At 43.6% G+C, this 22,238-nt stretch overlaps 2 long non-coding RNA genes across 3 annotated transcripts; both read right to left on the reverse strand.

The window, feature by feature from the left end:
* Positions 538-1,384, reverse strand: LOC110433441. Its single transcript, XR_002450873.1, has 3 exons — positions 1,062-1,384; positions 911-975; positions 538-812 (listed from the first exon to the last, which is right to left on the reverse strand). It is a non-coding gene; the product is annotated as an uncharacterized LOC110433441 (long non-coding RNA).
* Positions 21,004-21,843, reverse strand: LOC110434166. 2 transcript variants are annotated; one of them, XR_002451640.1, is made up of 3 exons: positions 21,754-21,843; positions 21,558-21,690; positions 21,004-21,466 (listed from the first exon to the last, which is right to left on the reverse strand). It is a non-coding gene; the product is annotated as an uncharacterized LOC110434166 (long non-coding RNA). The 2 variants fall into 2 exon arrangements; XR_002451639.1 differs by having other exon boundaries at positions 21,558-21,843.

Consider the following 22,238-nt stretch of genomic DNA (forward strand, 5'->3'; position numbering starts at 1 on the left):
TGCGCGTCGTCCACGTGATTTGGCCGACGGTGAACGTGAGGCCTTCGGGCACGGTCGCGGAAGCTGGGATCGTGACCATCTTGTTCGCCGGAAAAGTTGCACGCACACCCCCTACCTGGCGCGCCACTGTCGACGAAAGCTAGTCGGCAGTCTACCTTGGGGTATACCCACGGTAGTAGTTTATCGGTAGACGGTGCGCAAACTACGAACTCGATGGTGACGCAAGACGCGGACAAGCTTTTTATCCAGGTTCGGCCGCCGAGTTGGCGTAATACCTACGTCCTGCGTCTGGTTGTATTGATTTGTGCTGAGAGAATATGATGTCCTAGGGGGGTCCCTTGTCCCTCCTTATATAGTCCGGAGGGCAGGGTTACAGATCTGGAAACTAATCCTAGTCGGTTACAATTGCCATAGATAGTTCGATATCAATTCCTATTCTAACCGACTAGAATTCTGTTTGATCTCCACATCTTGCTTCCTTGTGCGAGACTCCAGGCTGTCGGATCAAGCCTTAAACTCGTCTCGTAATGGGCCAAGCCTCCTGGCCCAAGTCTAGCCGTAAGGGTATAGGGGTCTATCCCCCCACACAGCCATCTAAGTCCAAGCTACTAGCACAAAAGCATACAACAACATCCAACAACACAAAAGCATAGCATTAAATTTACAGGTTCATGGTAGTGGCACTTGCACATTGACATAGGATACAACAAGCACTAAATAACTAAAAAGTGAGAACTGAGAATGCAAAACAACACTGAACAGTCCTCCTGGGAGCAGTCCAAACCTTCACATCTTAATAGAAGTGCAAGTCCCTGCATACAACATGCAACAATGAATATAGGAATACAAATTGACCAAGTATTTTGTAGAGTAGCAATGCATGTCAATTATCATTTTTTGCATTTAATACCTCCATCCCATCTTGGATTTTTTGAAGACAACTCCAAGAGCTTGATGGTTCTTCCTTCTCATCACCTATAGAAAACAATTACTATGGTCATACAACAATGACAATAAGAAAATGTATTAATGATAGTCTATGATTGGTACAACATGTATACCTCGATATTTGTTTCGCAGCCAACTTTGTGAACACATTAAGGCCTCCAATATTTCTGGAGTGAGGCGGCTATAGTGCTCACTAACAACCCTTCCACTAGTGCCAAATGCCGATTCTAATGCATATATCTCTTGCTACCTTCCTCAATACAGGATAACGTGTGCCAGCCACCTTCCACCAATCAAGAATCTGAAAGTTTTCTGTTTGAATAGGGACCAACTCATCCTCTAAGTACCTATCTAGCTCAGATTTGAACCTAACTGCTGTAGGTCTTCTACTAGCAACACGTGCACTGATTGTGGACAGCACACCTGAATTTGCAAGTGCAGGGGTTGATGATTCTGTGTTATCTTCATCATCATCCATTTCATACTCCATCAAATCATAAAGAGTGTTTGTAACATCACTAACTCTCTCTGCACTATCCTCACTTGAGTCACCAGTAAGTGTCTCAATAAACCCAAGGAGATAGTCAGTCTTAAACCGAGGATCAAGAATGGTGGCTAATCCCATAGGTCCTTGAATTTCCTTCCAATACTTGTCAAACTTTGCAACCATCTCTACTGACATTTCTTGTATAATATGATTGTCACATACAGCCCATTGCTTCATTTGTTCTTTAACCTCACAAATTTTTAGAAGTTGCACATTGGTTGTCACATAATTTGTTCCAAAAAATACTTCAGTTATGTCATTGAACAACTTTAGCCTATCAACTATCTGTCTAGCAAAAGCCCATTCTTCCTCACTAGGAGCACAATCAAAAAGCTTCTCAACACGTGTTGCACGGCTAAAAACAGCCTTTAGATCGGTAGAGCAATGCTAAGCATCTTGTAGGTAGAATTCCACCTAGTTTTGCAATCAAGGCCTAACTTGTGCTCAATTTTAACTTTGACATGCTTAGCACTCTTCAAATTTCTCTACTCTTTTCGGTTATGGCCACTCTTGACTTAGTTGCAGCCATGTAGTCCAAGGCCTTCTTCTTTTCTTCAGCATATGTAATCCATAATATCTTTTCTAAAAAATTTAAAAAAAGTATGTGTATGAGAACTAAACTGTAATTTCATAAATGCAAAATTGCTGAAGTACTGAACTAGCCAAAAGTATTACCTAATAGTGTTCCGAGTCTCCATATGAAATAATGGCTGAAGTGCACTCACAAACCTTCGAAAACCAGCATGATCAACCATAGATAATGGATACTCATGCAGTACAATCATGGCAGCAAGCTCTCTTTTAGCGACTTCAGGATCAAATGTATAATTCTCCATAGATATTTTTCCCCCCTCCTGGGAACTGAACCTCAAGGCAGATTGAGAGAGCGTTTTGTTCTGATTATGCAACTTGATCTTTTTCAATGTGCATATTCTCAAGTGGTCATGGAGATGTTTAGTCCCATTCTTACTTTTTCCTCCAAGCTGCTTGTGACGCCAGTGGCATTGAGCCTTGACTTCACCGGATACTTTCACTCTCTTGAATTCGCTCCAAACAACATATCTTAGCTTCCTCTTTGTGCCAAAATCTTGATCCTCACTCTCATCATTGTCTTCAACTAGTATTGGCTCAGTATCATTAACTGACTCAGTTTGTGGGGTGGAGGGTTGCTCTGATTCTTGTTGGCTGCTGCTTCCATGAACCGGAGTCGATCTCATGGTAAATCTGAATATAAAACCACACACGTTCAGATTCAACATACATAAATCATATGACGAATATAAAATCTGTAGCAACTTAATTATGTAACTTGCTGAAATTTAATTATAAAACCACAAATTTATAGGCTCAGCATACACAAATAAAAACCCACACGTTAAGATGAACAAACATAAATAAATCAGAACCACATTGTCCACATATATTTAGGATCAAACTTTGGAAATAGTGCGCTGAACAGATATTCAAACTATGTAATAATTGGTCTGATTCTACTTGTTGGTAGATGAAGCCGGATATAAACTATCCTTTATCTAAAAAAAGATAAGATTATGCAATATGCAACAATATAATATAAAAATCAGAACTGCAATCAATCACGAACTGCAATCATTTATAAAACATCGATCTTACACAGGCTACTGTTAGAATAGATAAAATACAAAAAAAGAGTAGCGTGCTTGAAATCAAACCCTAGAGATTTTATTAGATGAGCACCGCCACCGAAGGATGAAGCTTCTGGAGTTATCGGAGCAGACGGAGCTCCTTCGACTGCAAGACGACTTTTCGTCGTGGTAGCCATTCTTTTCACACGAGGCTGTGGCATCTGCAAGCGAGACTTTGATTTAGTGCCGGAGGAAACTCCAGCATTGGTGATAGCGGGCGCAACACTTGGCACAATAGCAGATGCAACAATCACACGCTGCACAGCAGCAGGTGCAGCTGCAACTGCAACAGCAGGCATAGCGGCTACAACGCTCGTTCCGGGTGGTGTCGCGTTGGCATCCGAAGTGGCGTCCCTTCGTAAGGACCCCCGGACGTGGGTTAGTTAGGCATGCAGCGATGGAAATCAAGTATACTACGAGCTCGACATAGCCATTAGCAAGAACGTTTAATATCAATTTATGGAACAAAAAAAGATGTGAAGTTGACCTCAGTGCTCACCGTGTGTTGTCGCCGTCGGAGCTCATGGACATAGGCGAGGAAGAGAAAGTATTAGGCGAATCCATGTTTAGGAAGAGGAAGCGGGGGACCTGTACCACTCGAGATCTGGAAGCTCGAGCTCAATCTAGAGCGAAGACGCGTCGACGCGTCGACGCGCCACGTACGGAGCCATGGACGCGGTCGCGAACTCGTGCAGCTCGTGCAGCTTGCTGCAGCTGCAGGCAGCGGTGCTGCGCTGGCCGCCTGGCCGAGAATGCCTAGGAGGATCTGGCCGAGATGGGATGGAGCTATGGCTTATGGAAGCATGGAGCAGCGGAGAGGCCCAAGCAGCTGGCCAGCGGCTGGGTGCCTTCCTAGTTCTTGTGGCCTGCCTGGTGTCACGACGGCAACAGTGTGACGGGCTACAGGAAGCCACCGTGCCAACAAGGCGTCAGCTACCGAGAGGCGTATTGTAGACTTGTTGTTTATGTTTACGTTTTTGTAGCCGAAAGGCGTATTCTGGGCCAGAGGCTGTTCTGCAATAATCAGACCCGATCAGGGAAGACGGTCATCAATTTAGAAAACTAAATTCGGAGCCAAGGCTCGAGGGTTTGCCTGGCCGGCGTCCTCGTCGCAAAAATTCTCCTTGTGCTTTGCTGTTCCGCATCTCACGCCATCGCCGGCGAGGGCCAAGGGGGTGTTACAGTGGCATCAAAGCCCGATCTTTCCTCGGCAGCGGTGACGAGCCTCTTGCTCGGAGCCGACGCTAGTTACCAGAGCGCGGCAGGGACAAAACCTGCAGCCACCACCACCACCACCACCACCACCATCGCAGCTCGACGCGGATCCTCACGACCGCACCCAGCACCACTTCATTGACGCGCTAAATCGAGCACCAAGTGACCGCGGCGGCGGCGCTCACGACGTGTTCGACTGGGGTTCGGCAACGGCAACCGGGTTCGTCGGCGAGAACCGAAGTGAGTACACCAAATTCACTCCCTTTTCTTCATCTAGCACCGATCGATCGTGGATTATGGTTGCGCGGCACGTGTTCGCGTGTAAAATTCTGGGTATCCGACGATTGATCACGAGTGCAATGGTGTATGGTGGGGGAAAGTCTAGTGTTCAGGTTGTCAGGTTGTTCCCGCACTTGCGTGCGAGCAATCCTGCCATAAAATCCCGAGACGACTGCCTCTTTCCCAGGCGGCGGTGATCGTGTGTGCAGATTCAACAGGGGAGGTCAAGGCTAAACCTTTCTACCACACAACTGGCTCCTAGGCACAGTAAACAGCTTGAGCCTTCTCCACAGACCAGCCTGCTCCTTGGTGCGATGACTCACAGTCGGGAAGAAGAGAATACTCGCTAGGAGAAACTGGAGAGAAGTCTGGATGCTTTATTTACCCGCATTGATGGCCTCAGTAACACACAGAGCCAAATGAAAGCATAGATGGATCTCAGAGATCAAGCTATGGATTCCTATACTGAAGAACAGCATAAGATTGCCCGTACTGTGGAAGCCAATGCAATTGCTATTGCCAGAACAACCTTAGGGAAACCTGAGAAGCAACCACTTGATGCAGGTCATCCAACATTTGATACTGACCCTATGTTTGATGAGGACGATATGGATTCTATGTTTTTTGGCAAAGATCAAGGTTTTGACAACCCATTTGTAGAGCAACACAAACAAGACAAGACTAGACATGTCAAGACACTCAAGACAGATCATGAGGCTTTTGGGTCTAGCAAATAGGACTACCACAATCAAGGCACACATAATGACCATAGACTTCTTAAAAACATCATGCCTAAGATGGATTTTCCTGATTTCTATGGGAATGATCCAAAAGTTTGGTTAGATGACTGTAAGGACTACTTTGACATGTACAATATTCTTGAAGGGATGTGGATCACAGTAGCCAAGGTACACCTGAAAGAAATACAGGCAAATGGTACCAGGCATTTAAAAAAACAATTCCTTCAAGAGCTGGACTCATTTTTGCTATGAGGTGCAGAAGCAATTTGGATCAGAAGGCTACAGTTCTTACATTGACCAATTGCTTGACCTTAGGTAGACTACAACAGTAGAAGAATACACAACTCAATTCCAGACTTTTCAGTATGGAGTAAGCATGCATCATGCTGGCTTTGATGAGATGTTTTTCACCAAGCAGTACATAAGAGGACTGAAAGATGAAGTTCGAGTTATGGTAGAATCTCAAATGCCACCAACTGTCATCAAAGCTGCTGCATTAGCTAAGATTCAGCAACAACAAGCAGAAAGAACAAAGCTCAAAAACAAGTCTGCAGGATCCTACAGACATTTTAATCAGCCAAAACAAGACCTGAAGATAGGGTAGCAAACTACCATTCCATGGAAGAACAGACAACTCAGAGACTACAGAAAAGCTAATGGTCTTTGTTTCAGTTGTGGAGAAAAATTTGTTCCAGGACACATAGCTGTCTGCAAAGTCAGAACCAAGGCCCAAGCTAATGCTTTAGTTGTAAATGATATGGATCTCGAAAGAGAGCTCCCTGATGATGTCCTCAATGCACTAGCTACAGAAGATGAGTTACATGAACAATTCTATCAGCTATCTATCAATGCCATTACCACAAAGGACAACTTCTCATGTCTCAAATTCAGGGGTAAAGTCCAAGTCAAAGTGATGTTGATATTACTAGATAGTGGTAGCTCCCATAGCTTTGTCAGCAAGTAGTTTGCAGATATGACAAACATACCACTAATCCCTACTCAACCTAAAAGGGTCAAGTTAGCCAATGGCAACACTATCACTACTGACAGCATGGCAGCAAACATGAAATGGTATTGTCAGGGGCATACAATGACCAGTAACATGATAGTGTTGGATATGCAACCTTATGATGCCATCTTGGGCTATGACTGGCTCGAAGCTCATCCACAAATGACTTTTGACTAGATCAAAAAACCATGACATTCACTGAGGATGGGAGATCAATCACTCTGAAAGGACTCCATGCCCCAGCAAGGGAAGTTAACACAATCTCAGCTACTAAAGCTCATAAATTTGCTAAGGGTAACAAGGTGTGGGCCTTTGTCTTAGTAGAACAACACCAACACATTGACAAATATGTAGCAGTACCTGAGCAAATTCTGCACATCATCTTGCAATACAAGGATATTTTTCAAACACCCATTGTGTTACCACCCCATAGAATCCATGATCATGCTATACCATTATATCCTGGCTCTGTTCCTGTCAATAGCAAGCCATATCACTATTCTCCTCGTCATAAGACTGAAATTGAGCAGCAAGTACAGGAGTTACTATAATCTAGGTTCATCACACACAGCAAAAGCCCTTTTGCATCCCCTGTATTGCTAGTGAAAAAGAAGGATGGTACTTGGAGACTCTGTGTAGATTACAGAAAACTCAATGCTCTTACCATCAAGAATAGGTTCCCAATGCTAATCATTGAAGAAATTCTTGATGAGCTGGCTGGTACCAAATAATTCACCAAGTTGGATATGAAATCTGGGTATCATCAAGTGAGAATGGATCCTGCATATGAATATAAGACAGCTTTCAAAACCCATCAGGGTCATTGCCAGTACAAAGTCATGCCATTTGGGTTAACAAATGCCCTAGCTACCTATCAGTGCCTAATGAACCATATTCTGCAACCCTATGTCAGAAAATATGTGCTAGTATTTTTAGATGACATCCTCATTTACAGCCCTACACTAGATGACCACATGGTGCATTTACAAGAGGTTTTTGAGCTTCTCAGGCAGAACCAACTATATCTGAAAGAATCCAAATGCTCATTTGCTCAACCCAGCCTCTCTTATTTGGGACATATCATATCTCACAATGCATGGACGTAGTCCTGTCTCACAATGATTGCTAAGTATAATTGCTTGATAATATCACTATGCATGGGCGTAGTCCTGTCTCACAATGATTGCTAAGTATAATTGCACTAACTATGATATGCTAGACTGTATAGTTAAGAATAACTTAGGAAATATTCTTGTAGTTCGTCCTAATTGCATGCTAATGACTTGCTAGAATATCTAATTGAGGTGCTTATCATATTTATATGTGGCTAAATTATGTTGATCAGATTAATTATCTTTGTCATTATTCATCACTTATATATCTTTTATGTGACACTTATCCCTGTATGAAAGAGTTAGATAAATGTTCTCAATTATACATGCAATGATAGATACTCAATTCTTTATTCTATTCTATAATCAACATTGATGATTACTAATCCCTTCCCAATGGTAAAAATATAAATAACGATACCTGGAATACTTCCCGGTTAAAATGCTACATCGGTATTAATCTGTGCGCTTGCAGATCCCATTTGTTATTTATTTAGATGAGCAATTGCATATTTCAATACCGCGTCTCTTATGTCATGCTGGGGATGACAACTTGGCTTAAGTGGCATGAGGGATAGGTTTGACATTTTTGGCGCCGTTATCAGAATTAGAAAACTAAGTCTACTTTTGGTAGTGACGTTAAGAATGCCCAACAAGCATTTTTGGCACCGTCGCAGGGGAAGGTTGATAACTAATCAGGAATGAGTATAGAGTTTTGAGTTATCATTCGCATCACTAATGTGATTGAGCTTATCAATTCTCTCATACAGTTTTACCCTGATATTTTTCTATTTTATCTTATGCAGGGTAATGTATGAATAGAAAACATCTTCTAGGAAATTTTTTTGACAATCCCAAAGCATTATTTAGAAAAACAAGAGCCATGCTCAAGAAGAGATCATCAACACTTCAGCGCGAAGCTTCATCCAATCAAGAAGATCACCGAAGTTTCACCCGGAACTTGTCTTCAGAGTTCGAAGTCATGGCGAACAAATCGATCCGTGAGTTCTCAGCTCCCACTACGGACAACATCCGCACTGGACCTGCTGCAGAGATCGATGGCAACTTTGAGCTCAAACCTGGACTTATCAACATGGTGCAATCCAACCAGTTCTGTGGGAAGGCACACGAAGATGCTAGTGCTCATCTCCAACACTTCCTAGAGATTTGCAGCACATTCACCATATCAGGAGTCCCCAGAGATGCTATACTACTTCGCCTCTTCCCATTCTCACTGTTAGAAAGAGCAAAGCAGTGGTTCTACGCTACAAAGGAGAAGAATACTACATGGACACTCTGCTCCACGAACTTTCTGGCTAAGTTCTTTCCCATGGGCAAGACCAATGCTCTCCGTGGGAAGATTACAAGTTTTCAGCAACAACATGATGAATCTGTTCCAGAAGCATGGGAGCGCTTCCAAGACTACATCCTAGAATGTCCCCATCATGGAATGGAGAGTTGGCTACTGATGCAGACGTTTTATCATGGGCTCGGCAACAGTGCCCGAGAAACCATGGATGCTGCAGCTGGAGGAGCATTCCTATCACTCACCATATCACAAGCCACAGCTCTTGTGGAGAAGATGGCGTCCAACCAAAGCTGGAATGAAGAGAGGACCCAGACACACAAGAAAGGTGGAGGTATGCATTAGCTCAAGGAGGTAGACATGTTGTCCGCAAAGCTAGACCTGCTCATGAAGAAGCTCAATAATAGAGCTAGAGATAAGAAAGAAGTTATGCACATCTACGACTCTCACATGACCTGTGAAGAGTGTGGAGATACTGGACACTTAGGTAATCACTGCCCTGAGATGCTTGAGGATGTGAACTACATCATCATCATCATCATCAACAACAACAACTACTACAACCGTCCTCAACAAAATCAAGGTCGGAATCAATAGAGGCCTCACTACTCAGGTAATTATCAAGGTAATAATTCTTTGAACAATAATAATAATTTTCTACCTCTGAGAGAGTTAGTGTCTAATCAAGGAAAGCTAATGGATAACCTATCTAAGAAATTGGCATCTAATGATAAAATGCTAGAAAATATAAATAATAGAATGGATAATTTCTCTACTGCCATCAAGAATCAAATTAGATTTAATAAAATGATTGAATCTCAGTTAAATCAGATAGCTGCTGCTGTTCCTGCTACTAACCCTGGTATACCATCACAACCGGAAGGATTAGAATCTGCAAATCTTGTAGACATGTTTGAAGCAGGTAACTACTGGAGTAACCCCGTCACTGAAGTTACTACTGACCTTCTGTCGGTCAAGAGAGGCGATCAAGGACGCCCCGTCATGCCGATCTCCATCGGCATGGTGGACTTCCCAGAAGCACTCTGCGACTTTGGCTCTAGCGTCAACATTATGCCCAGGGTACTCTATGAAAAATTCTTTACATATCCTTTATTAGAAACAACCATGTGTTTGCAGTTTGCAGATCAGACGATAAGTTTTCCAAAAGGAATATTGAAGAACCTCTGTGTCCGAGTTGGTACCTTGTACGCCCCAGCAGACTTCGTGGTGATAGAGACCGGTAATGATGAGAGGGCACCCATCATCTTAGGGAGGCCATTCTTGAACACCTCGGGAGCTGTCATCTACGCTAGTGCTGCCAAGATAAATTTCTACATCAAAGGGAGGAAGGAGACATTTTCCTTCAAGAACAAGACTACACAAATCCCAGAGCAATCCCGACATGAATCAAGGAAGAGGACCAACAGGAGGAACAGGAACAAGCAAGTGTGGACCGAGTCAGCTAAGATAGTCACTGCAGTTCATGAAGGATAAGATCATCGACTTAAGTCACCGTTTCTGACCAAGAAGGACGACCCAAGAATGTGAAGCATATATTGCTCCATAAATGGGTACAACTTCTACAAGATGTATTGCGGCACCGGATCGGGCGTCAACATAATGGCCACAGTCACCTATCGGCTCTTATTCGGAATCATGCCCTTAAAACCCTTAAAACCAACATACATTCAGCTCCAGATGGTGGATCAGACATTCCGAGAATTTAAAGGTATAGTAACTGATGTCCCTATCAAAATAGACGATCATTTTGTCTATACAGACTTTTGGGTTATTGACATGGGAGAAGATGAGTACGATCCACCCATCATCCTTGGGAGACCGTTCCTCAGCACCATTAAAGCAATCATCTACATTGGAACCGGTGAAGTCCACATGCACTTCCCCTCAGAGAAGGTATGCTGCTACTTTACTGACCCTAATTATATAGTTGAAGACTCTAAGCAGGACAGGACAAGAAGAAAATGACGCAACCGCAACCAGATGAGGCAGATTATCAAGGACAGATGGGCAGACTATGAAGGAGAAGTGGTAAGGTCTGAAGACATACAGTTCAAACAAAATTATCTAGAGGAGACCGTAGCACCAAGTCAGGTGTGGAGAGAGAAGATAACTATACATGAAGAGGAGGCGCCACCGGAAGCACCGACTCCGCCATCCAACGAGTTCCAGGACGACTGAGAAAACAGAGAGTCTCGTTCGGAGGACTTAAAAACACCAAACGCCTTGCCAAGAGGTAAACTTGGTAGTTATCCTTTCCCTTTCAATTATTTTAAATAGTTTACTTAGTGTTGGTGCAAAAGCTGATCTGCAAACACAAAGGGCTAATACCCGATTCAAACGTTAAGGCGTGCCAGCCGATTTGACCTTACTATCGGCAAAGGTGATAACTCGAATACTTTGGTCCCAACAACAGCGATGCGCCCGGATGTCACGGCCAAGAGGTATTCACGCGGAACTCGAGAATACGTCGAGCTTAAGTCAACAAACTCCTAAGAACTCGTAGTAAAAAGAAAAATATGACGAAGTCGTCGAAAAGTAGATGCTGGAATATGAGTAAAAACTTGTGTTTGATTGATTGATAGATGTCTCATTACAAGGCCCTAGGGTCTACATTTATACTCTGCTCAAAGAGTTACAATCAGACACGACTAGGACTCGAATTCCAAATTAAACAGAATCCGTATACAAAATGATTTAAATAACTAAGGAAAACACAAAACTATCCTCCCGTGACAAACCGGGACACCACCATGGACCAATCGGCAACCTTCATGTTCCCCTTCCGAGTCATCGGCAGACTCCTCATCGTAGCCATCGACAAAGGCTAACGCTGACCATCAGCATGAACGCATCACCACTCATGGACTTAGTCATATTCAGCTGTCTCTTCATCGGCAACCACCTTCATCGGCAACTCTCCTGTAGATCGATTACTGTTGCCCTATCTTGCCGATCTACACTCTACCGATCCCTGGGTACGTGTCCAAAAATGGTGTCAACACATGCCCCCAATTTCGGAGTATAAAATCATTAATGCTCCGAAATTCTATGTAGTAATGATGCCTTTCCGCAATTAATCCTCTCAATTTGGTAATCGACCGTTGAAGCCGAACAACTCTGGCCCGATTCTTCCGCAGATTCCTCGAATTCCTCAACCTCCCAAACTGGACATCTCCACTTTATTCGCCCATCGGCAATATTATCGTTGGAGGAAGCTGCCGATGGACCGACTAGGAAATCCCGCATAGTGAAATATCTCCAGGTCTTGACCGCTTCCTGTCAAATCGCCTGCACAATCCCTTGATTACCGTGCAAACAGTTACCATATCCACTTGAGTATCCTCAGATTTCACGGATACGGCGAAGAGATAAGTCAGATTTGCCCTTGCCCGTTTTGTCCTATAAATAGTTCCTTCTCGGGTACTCCTTCTCCATCGCATCATTCTACAGCCCCAACTCTGCTTTTCTGGCGGCGGCGCTGTTCGAGAGCTCCAAGAACTCCAGCGAAGGCCTTTCTCCACCAACCTCAAAGTCTTCGATCATCTTCCTTGCGAGGAGATGGCCATCAACTTTGCTGTTCCTGAGGTCAGTTCATCACCCCATCCCTTGTACTTTTACCATACCCTTGTTCATCCGCAATTAATTTTACTGAACATTCCTCTCCTTTTTCTTTTTTTCTTCTTTTTATTCTTAAAAACTTCTAGGATTTGTCCAATAAAATTGTCATCCCTACCGATCAACCACACCTCCAATGTCTCGGTCCGCTAGGGAACCCAGATCCTACCGATCTGATCAACGCAGAAACAAACAGAATCCCCTTTAGAGCCGAGAATTTTTCTCTAGATCTGTGGAAAGATGCCTTCCGTTCCTAGCCCAGTCCAACCAAGGGATGGAAGGATTGGTTTTTGAGAGTCAGCTATTCAAATGAAGTTCAATGGGGCGAGCAAAAACTGGACCAGTGCATTAGGCTGTCTCTTGCCAATATGCATAGGAATGAATCACTCCTGATTGCTGCATCATATTTCTAGTCAGACACACTTAATGCTTTTGTTTTCAGCCATGGCCCTGCTTCTTCCACTCTTGCCGATGTGCTCATGCTCACCGGCTTAGATGTATCCACTGCCGATAGTAGTCACATATTTGACACCACACCTAGTGCTAAAGTGGAAACCCGCTCTATCGGCGGTTGGTCTGGGTACATTCAGAAGTACCGTAGAACAGGGCATGTCAACATAAAGGAACAAACCACTTTCCTGAACATGTGGCTGGACAAATTTGTATTCTGTGGTCGATCGGCAGGACCAACCTCTGTCTACCTATCGACAACAGAGAGATTAGCTAATGGTGGCCGATTTCCCCTCGGCCGATACCTGCTTGGCTCTGCCTATCATCTTCTCCACCAAGTAGCCAACAAACTTCTACTCGGCGAGTCCATCAACAACTTAGGAGGCCCTTGGTGGCTCATCAACATGTGGCTTAGCCTCCATATGCATAAGCGACTGGAATTCGACCTCTTTGCACAGCGTTTCCCCATGGATATAGCAGAGGATCATGAGTTAGATGAAGAAGAATCGGCAACCCGTCCTCCCTTAAACTATGGTGAAGCCGTCATAGTCTTGCCTGGTACTGGAGGCAATAGAGATCAAGTTAGCTGATTCTTTCAGACTCTTTATGAGGGTCTGGCCAAAGAACAGTGAGCATAGATTCCTTATGAAGATCCAGACACAAGATTTCCTCTGACCTTTCATCCCTTCGACGATGCTCTCAATAAAGATCATGTTGTAATGATGGCACTTGTCACTCCAAGAGCTATACTAGTAAACTTTTTTGGCAGTGGGAAAGCCTCCAACTAGACTTATGAATTTTACAACCCATCTGCATTATCCCGTCAACTAGCTTTCGGTCAGCTGGCGATTTCACTTTGTTATGCCGATGTGATAAAACCTAGGGAAACCATCACTAGTCTTCTCGAGTGGACCAGAATAGCTCAACTGCCACCAAATGCCGATACCGATGCCGATCTATCAGATTGGATTCCGGCCCTCTTCATTACTCAGGCATACAAACAATGGTGGGAAGAATGGAAAGAGCATTTGTTCTAGAAATCGGCTCTCACGTACCGCGGCATGATCGACCCCCAGTACAAAGTCCCCGATAATACTGTAAGTATTTCTAAACCGATGTTTCAATCCTTTCACTTTTACTTCCATCGGTAGCTCACTTTTTGTGTTATATTACAGGTTGATAACACACCCCCATTGGTCAGCAGGAGTGGTAAGCCGATTGAGCTCCTTCCATCGGGTCCGATTTCTTTGATCGGCAACAACTCTCCATCCCTGGCCGCTATAATGCATCGGGGTATACGTCTCAAGAAAGTCACCACCAAGCGAACGAAGGCATCTCCATCGGTAGCTGCCTCCACTTTAGCACAAGCCTTCAAGGTAAATTCTTTTACCCATACCGATTCCATTCTTACATCTGTTACACTTGTACTCACAAATTTTCATTGTTGTATCAGCAAACCGGTACATCGGTAAAGACTAGAGGTGTGACTGCCGATGCCCCCCAGTCCAGCCAACTAAAGAGGAAAAGCTCCAAGAGTACCAGAACCCAGGCGAAGCGCCATAAAACAGCAATACCTTCCCCTCCCCCAGTGTCTCCAATCCCAGTGGAATCTTCTCCTTCTTCTCCAGAAGTCTAGATACTACAAGCACCATCTCCCCCTCAGCCACAAGGAGAACCTCAAGTGGAAGAGTTCCAGCCAGAAGAACCTCAGCCAGAAGAAATATCGGCTGATGTACACGAGCAGACCGCCGATCCAGCAAGTCTAATCATAGCATCGGTAGTCTCCTCGGTCCATACGAGTACTGTACCCCCTCAAGGTAACATATTTCTCATTTACTACCGATGAACTTGTTTTCCACTTTATTAATCACTTCTGTCAATCTTTCAGCTGACATAGTTTCATCGGCAATCTCAGCCGATCAGCCCGTGGTTCCATCGGCGTCATCCAGTCAGAGGCGAGAGATGGCCCTGAAGCAAGTAAGTTACCCAATCTCTATCTGTATTATTTATCAATGCTTGATCATAGAATAACTTATTTTATTTTCCTTTTCAGGAACAGGACTCTCCTGACAGCTTGTTCTCTTTTGCCATCGACATCTCTGAGGATGAAGGCGAGGAGGCAAGTTCCTCTCGAGCAGTTGGAATCACATCGGTAGAAATCAGGGCAAAGTTAGAAGAATTATTGGCCCTCCTTCATCAAGACACAGCCCAATTGGTCGATGACTCCGATCCGGCCAGGGCTTTGTTCCAGACCCTAAGAGGCCAAATCCCCGTCGATGCTGAAGAAATCCTTTTGAAGCTGCACACCTAGAGAGCCGTCAGCTGCAATATCAAAATGCTGCCCAGCGTCTTGCCGATAGAGCTGCTCATGCTCAGCTTTCTGAGGAGATGATGAAAGTAAAGCTCCTTGCCGATGAGAAGCATAAGAGCATCGACATTCTGACATCCTCAGGAGATGTATTGAAGCAAAAGATTTCTGATCTATCAGCGAGAAGGGAAGCCCTGTTGGCAGAACTCAAACAGGTAGAAGAAGCTTTGTCTCAAGCCCAACAAGAAGAAAGCCAGCTGCCTGAAACGATCAAGCTTCTTGAACAAGAGCGAAATATCCAAGCCCACAAAGCACTGCTGATGAAGAAGAAGCTGAAACCAGTGGAAGGTTCTGCCGATGATCCAGGCGCTGTTGAACATGTGAACCCTTCATCGGCGACATACCCTGCTCTCTTCTTTCCAACCCTCCTGGTACTTTGGTCTAGCCGATAGGACTGTTATCAGCACCATTTAAAACATTGAGTCTAGCCCAGCAGCCCACTTTGATCTAGCCGATAGGAATGTTATCGGCATTTTAAACTCTTATGCATCAACCCATATGCTTGGGTGATATTTCTTTAAATATTTGCCATTCAATGCTCTAGGAAATTCAACTCCTTCGAGAGTTTCTAAGATATAGGCATTGCCAGGAGCAGACCGATTTACCCGATAGGGACCCTCCCAATTGGGAGACCACTTCCCAAATTTTGAACTTTTAGTCCCGATCGGTAAGATTAGTTTCCATACTAAGTCTCCATCGGCAAACTCCTTAGCTTTTACCTTCTTATCATACCATCTGGCAACTCTTTTCTTATTCTCTTCTATACTCATCAAAGCCCTTAGCCGATGCCCTGCTAGATCATCCAACTCGTCTGTCATCAAAGTAGCATAATCATCGACAGCCAATTGATCTTGAAAAGATAATCGCCTAGACCCAGTTTTAATTTCCTAAGGTAACACTGCATCATGTCCGTATACCAACTGATAAGGCGAAACTTTGGTCGATCCATGACAAGCCATCCGATATGACCATAAAGCTTCATTTAACAACGTATGCCACCTCCTAGGATTTTCTTCAATCTTCCGTTTAATAAGCTTGATAATTCCTTTGTTAGATGCCTTGGCCTGCCCATTAGCTTGAGCATAATAAGGAGAAGAATTTAATACTTTAATTCTCATACCGATCGCAAACTCATCAAACTCCCCTGATGTAAAGATAGTACTCTGATCGGTAGTAATTGTTTGAGGACTTCCAAATCGGTAAATAATATGCTCCTTCACAAAATCAATCATATTGGCCGATGTAACTTTCTTCAAAGGAATAGCTTCAACCCACTTAGTGAAATAATCGGTGGCAACCAAGATGAATTTATGTCCCTTGCTTGACGGCGGGTAAATCTGACCGATTAGATCAATAGCCCATCCCCGGAACGGCCAAGGTTTAATAATGGGATTCATGGCCGATGCGGGTGCTCTTTGAACATTGCCAAACTTCTGACATCCTTGACACCCTTTGAAATACTTAAAACAATCCTCAAGTATAGTCGGCCAATAATACCCATTTCTTCTGATCATCCACTTCATCTTAAATGTCGACTGGTGTGCTCCACACACTCCTTCATGGATTTCTCCCATCAAACTCTTAGCCTCATCATCACCTAAGCACCTGAGAAGAATCGTATCAACAGTTCGATAATATAATTCTTCTTCAAGGAGCACATACTTGGTAGCTTGAAACCGAACACGCCTCTCAACTTTCTTGGACGGATCTTTCAAATAATCAATAATTTCTTTTCTCTAATCATCGACATTAATTGCCAATACTGCGTTTATCATGGGCTGATATCCCGAGGCATGCTGAGCCAACCGATTGGCCTCTTCATTATGCAACCGAGGAACATGCTCTAACCGGAAATCCTTGAATTCCTTTAATAATTGCATACTCCTTTCATGATAAGTTATCAGGACTTCGCTTCGACATTCATAGCTTCCAGCCAATTGATTTATAACCAGCATAGAATCTCCGAAGACCTCAACAACATCAGCATGAACTTCTCTTAGCAATTCCAACCCTTTTATCAAAGCTTGATACTCAGCTTGATTATTTGTTGATGTAGCAACAATCGGCAAGGAGAATTCATACTTCCTTCCCCGAGGGGAAATTAACACTATGCCGATTCCTGCCCCCCGGTCACACGTGGATCCATCAAAGAAGATCGTCCAAGGTACAATTTCCAAAGTCTCCACTGCACCACAATGTTGAGTCACAAAATCGGCCATAATCTATCCTTTAACCGCTTTAGCCGATTCGTAACGCAGATCGAATTCTGACAGTGCCAAAATCCACTTACCGATTCTACCACTCATGATCGGCATAGATAGCATGTATCGGACCACATCATCTTTGCAAACAACAGTACATTCGGCCGATAGCAAATAATGCCTTAACTTAATACAGGAGAAATACATGCATAAGCATAATTTCTCAATAGCCGAATACATAGTCTCAGCATCAATCAACCTTCTGCTTAAATAGTAAATTACACGTTCCTTCCCTTCAAATTCTTGAATCAAAGCCGAACCAATGACCATACCATCGGTAGATAAATATAATCTGAAGGGCTTTTCTTGCTGAGGTGGAATCAAAACTGGAGGGTTTACCAAATAATTTTTGATTTTATCTAAGGCCAACTGTTGCTCTTTCCCCCAGACGAACTCTTGATCGGCTTTCAACTTAAGTATAGGACTGAAAGCATGAATTTTACCAGACAAATTAGATATAAACCTCCTGATAAAATTTACCTTGCCGATCAAGGATTGGAGCTCCGTCTTGTTGGTAGGAGCAACTATTTTGTTGATAGCATCAATGGATCTCCTACTAATTTCAATCCCCCTTTGATGCACCATGAAACCAAGGAATTGTCCTGCCGACACACCAAATGCACACTTATTGGGATTCATCTTTAAACCATGCTTCCTTGTGCATTCTAACACCTTTCGCAAATCGGCAAGATGCTTTGTGAAATCTCCCGACTTAACCACCACATCATCAATATAAATCTCCACCAGCTGGCCGATGAACTCATGAAATATAAAATTCATAGCCCTCTGATAAGTAGCACCAGCATTTTTCAAGCCAAAGGTCATGACTATCCATTCAAACAACCCAACATGACCAGGACATCTAAATGTAGTCTTTGGAATATCTTCTTCTGCCATTGTCGCACCCGGTTTTCCAAAGAAGACCAAGCGCTAACTATATGTGTGCCCAGGATGTCCACACGACACATATAGCGACAAATATGGAGAATATCAAGAACAATGCTTTATTATATATCGGAACATAGTTACAACATGGCTTACATCTATTACAAAGCATAGTGGAAACTAATCCTAATCTTCACTTTGGGTCTCCATTTTCCACAGGGACGGTTGATTGGGGGTACACTCGCCTAGTACTCCTGGAACATCTCAGGGAACGCCGCCTTTGTATCATCATCTGGTACCCATCCGGGATTTTGATTGTTGAATGTAAAGCAAGTGTGAGCGCACCATACTCAACAAGTATAACATGAGGGGATGCAAGGCTCAAAAGGCTTGACTTGGTTTGACTGCGATAAGCATTTTTAGTTGGTCATATTTTATTATTAGACCTATGTTTCTAGGTTATGCTTAAGCTCCCAAGATGAGAAGTATGATAATTATCATCAAGATTAATGATCACCCAAACCATCCATAGAACCATCTATCTCGAAAAGGATCCAGGCCGCTCGTGTCCGTGAGCACGGCAGATATATCAGTTTTAAAACACTCTGCAGAGCTTGTACACTTTCACCATGAGTCGTGTTACCCATATGCCCGAGGTGATCAGCCTCTTGACTCACTTCCAAGGTAAGTCGGCAGGGTTCACTATGAAGCCTTTCGAAAGTCCCCCCTAACAAGTTAGTAGCCGCGAGGTTTCAATGGCAAGTGTGCATAGGTGTCCTCCTCCAAGAGGCACATGTGGTCGCGGCACTGTACACACCAAGGTAGGAAAACAACTATACACCACGAGGCACCCCCCTCTTGCGCCTTTCGGTAACCACTAACAAGTTAGAGAAGTTCAGTTTACTGAGCTAAAGCCAGAGCCATGTAGCTCTCATGGTTGTACGGTAAATCCTGGGTGGCCGCTTTAAGATTCAGTCCTTACGGAGGGCAGACTAGAGCACCCAAAAAGGCCCAATGCTCTAGCCCCCTTATATCCATGTTTCTAAAAAGCATCATTTTATCATTGATTACATAATCCATTAGTCAAGATTAACATTATATTGTTTGGTGATTACAGACTAAGCAAAACTACCCATATGCATAACCCATGGTAACAAGGGATTCAGGATAACAAAAGTTCTAGGTAAAGTCCTTAGGGGTTTATCATATTAGACACATGCACATGAAGAGGTTATTAAATAGTTATTAGGTAACAAGGGAAACTCATGTTACACTTGCCTTCCAAATTCTTGCTATCCAACTTCTTGATCATCCTTGTAGAGCCCCTCTTCTAACGTTAGCAATCAACCGGTACAAGCATCACAAGAACCTAAAAACAGTACACCAAGCATTACAAAATATGATAAAAGTTTTAAACACGTAGAACGTGCAACTATGATTGTTGAGCACAAAAACAACTAACACAAAGTCATGATTAAAAGATATATCAGATAGAGACTGGAAGGTTCGATAAATGATAGGATTAGAGTAAACATGATGAACGTGGACACGAGATTTATGGAGCACAAGGATCTATAGAAGATTTGTTGATGACTATGGATTTGTGAAGAGTATACATGGAACATATTATGACTAATGGCTGCACTAGTGAAATGTTACATAAAAGGGAAGCACGATGATGCCGATTTGCACAACGGTTGAGCAAACCCAGTGGCGGACAGTGGTGGTTATGATTATAAAGAACATGGTCTTAGCAGCACCAAATTGAGATCATTTTTGTGGGCTTGTTGTGGACTGTATGGAATATATTGTGGCAAAAGAACAAGTTATTCTAAGTATTGGAGGACCGGGAAACATGACTACAAAAGGACTTGCACTGCTGTCTGCTGGACAGCAGCTGTAGCAGTTACTGTGACCACTATATCACGACAATCGTGGCACCTATGGACAAACCAACTTGCAGAGGCATGTGCAAGTTTATTATACACAGGTGGGTAATAGGATTTGATAAACAGAGTAGTGGATTTTTGGGAACGCACTCAACAATCGGTTGCAGCGCGGCTGCAGGGCAGCAGGGACAGCGAGGACTAAAAGAAAGATATATGGTTCGTCTTTGATCCTATGGCCACAAAAATTCTCAGAGACTTGTGCAAGGACATGAGACATATTTTGGTCGTAGGACATGGTCACTGGAGTGACTGAACAATGGGAATGCACATGGCAATTAGTAGGAACTCTTGCTGCGGGGCTGCAGGGATAATGAGCAAAAGATAGGGTCATATCTCTTGCATATTTGGTCCTATAGCCATGAAACTTTGCAGAGGCATGTGCAAGGATAGGACACACATGCTGTATGAGTGGTTTGATGATTTGACTAATGTATTATGGGGAACATCACTACCAAACAGAGGCGCAACACTGCTGAAATAGCAGGGACAGCAAGCACTGAAAAGACGATTATATCTCTTTCATCTTGAAGTGTCTGGCTATAAAATTTTGCAGGGACGTGTGCAAATATATAAATGATGTTATATTCAAAGGATTCATCATAGAGCTTGATGGATCAATGGAGAACATGAATGCTGACCGGCAATAACACTGTTGTCCAAAAAGGACAGCAACACGATTGCGGGAAAACTTTGACAGAATTTGATCAAACTTGGACTATGACTCATGATTTATGGAAAATAATATGTATACAAGATTGAGACTGGGGGGAGGGACTCACATCAAGGTTCATGATTGCTGGACATGACCTCCATGGCGACCAACGCCAATGATGGACAGCAAAACGGTCATCACTCGATGGGATACACTGCTGGTTTCGAAAGGCGACATGGCACATTGAGATGGCCTCCATGAAGCACTGCAGCAGCATGGTATTTCCTTGAAAGGTCACAACAAGGAGGGGACATGATGAACATGAGTTTCTCAGCAAAAACAGAGAAAACCATGACCCTTACCGCAGCACAATGCAAATGATTCCTGGATTCCAGCAACGGGAAAATATGTGCAGTGGCATAACGGATTCATCGCAGCCAGGGTACTGCAATTTCATAAAAAGGGAGGAGAGGGAATTAGAGGAAGAAGATAGGGTGACCATGTAGGTGAGAGTGGAGGAGTTGGAGTGTCCTCACCATGCTGCACAGCAGTAGTAGCAATGGCGGCAAACCACAATAAGAAGCGAGGAATATCACTGCATGGAGTTCAATAGGAAGCACAACCTCATCTCTGTACATTAGGGATTATCATGAGGAATTCCTTGAGGTCCTGTGATTTGATGAGATCAGCAAGGGGATATATAAGAGATGAACAACAAGGAGAAAATCTCACCAATTGTTGCTGTCATGCCTAGAAGCAGATAGAACCAGCGGCATAACATACTCTGATTGATCATGTGGTTCCATTTTGTTGGAGAAGAATTTGAGGGATTTGGGGCTGCAGCCATGGGGAAAAGGAGAGGAGGAGGGGCGCCCATCTGATGGAGGGAGGGGAGGAGATGGGATGCTCCTTCTCTGGTGCTTGCGTGAGGGAGAGAGGAGGGGATGAGGGGGTTTTATAGCTGTTGTTTGCTGCATGAGAGCATGCAAATGGAGTGAAGTAAATTGGAGTAAAAATTGGTGCCATCAAAAAGGAGTTAAAGAGGTGCTGCTGGTTTCTGCGTGAGAAAAAGAGGAGGGGGTATGGCTGGTTGTTTATGTGCATGCATGCAATTGAAAGCAATGGAGTAAAGTAGTGCTGCCAATAGAGGAATAAAGAGGGATGTGTGACCATGGGAATTAAGGGAGGAAAAATCAGATGCTGATGGTATTTTTGAG

This window comes from Sorghum bicolor, chromosome 3 (genome assembly GCF_000003195.3).
Source record: "Sorghum bicolor cultivar BTx623 chromosome 3, Sorghum_bicolor_NCBIv3, whole genome shotgun sequence".
Taxonomy (NCBI): domain Eukaryota; kingdom Viridiplantae; phylum Streptophyta; class Magnoliopsida; order Poales; family Poaceae; genus Sorghum; species Sorghum bicolor.